This window comes from Hoplias malabaricus, unplaced genomic scaffold (genome assembly GCF_029633855.1).
Source record: "Hoplias malabaricus isolate fHopMal1 unplaced genomic scaffold, fHopMal1.hap1 scaffold_125, whole genome shotgun sequence".
Taxonomy (NCBI): Eukaryota; Metazoa; Chordata; class Actinopteri; order Characiformes; family Erythrinidae; genus Hoplias; species Hoplias malabaricus.
Window position 1 is genome coordinate 86,789 of NW_027100788.1, and position 712 is coordinate 87,500.

Below are 712 nucleotides of genomic sequence, written 5' to 3' on the forward strand. Positions count from 1 at the left end.
CCTCCGGGGTGGAGAGCTTGGCTTTGAGCGCACGCCTGAATGCCTTAGACCGGGACCCGTAACGCAGCGAACCAAACCCTGGGCCTCGCCGGGAACGGTGGGGCCTAGACCCGGTCTCCTAAACCACGTAAGTCTCGGGCACCTACTCGGGCGATCGTCCCCCGGGCCGTAACTCCTCGGTCCGGTGGTGACGCCCAGGTTCAATGACCTTCCCCCCTCCACGGGGGGGAAGGCACCCGGCTTGAAATATTGTCAAACGTTGTCTCGTGTTCGAATGGCTTCCTTCGCCCGGCCTGTAACGGGCCGGGCACAAACCTCATACAACTCTTAGCGGTGGATCACTTGGCTCGTGCATCGATGAAGAACGCGGTAACCTGCGTTAAATAATGTGAATTGCAGAACACAGATCATCGATATTTCGAACGCACATGGCGGCCGCGGGGGTCCATCCCGCGGCCACGCCTGTCTGAGGGTCGGTTTACCCATCGATCGGTCTTCCTAGACCGCGGCTGGGAGTTCGCAGGGCCTCCACCTCGGACGGCCCTTCGTCTCCCTAAACCCAGACTCGGGCCTTAAACCCGACGTGTGGCGAGAGCTCCGGACGTAGGGAGAGCCATTAGGTCCGGGTCCAATCCGTCATAGTCTCTCCCCGCTGGGCTCTCCGCCGCCGTCGGAGAGTGGGTACCGTAATACGGCGAGCGGCCGGGGGGTT

At 62.1% G+C, this 712-nt stretch overlaps 1 non-coding gene across 1 annotated transcript; it reads left to right on the top strand.

Moving 5' to 3' along the window:
* The first annotated feature begins 322 nt into the window (after positions 1-322).
* Positions 323-476, top strand: LOC136680207 (5.8S ribosomal RNA). The gene has a single exon (XR_010796875.1). It is a non-coding gene; the product is annotated as a 5.8S ribosomal RNA (ribosomal RNA).
* Positions 477-712: the final 236 nt, after the last annotated feature.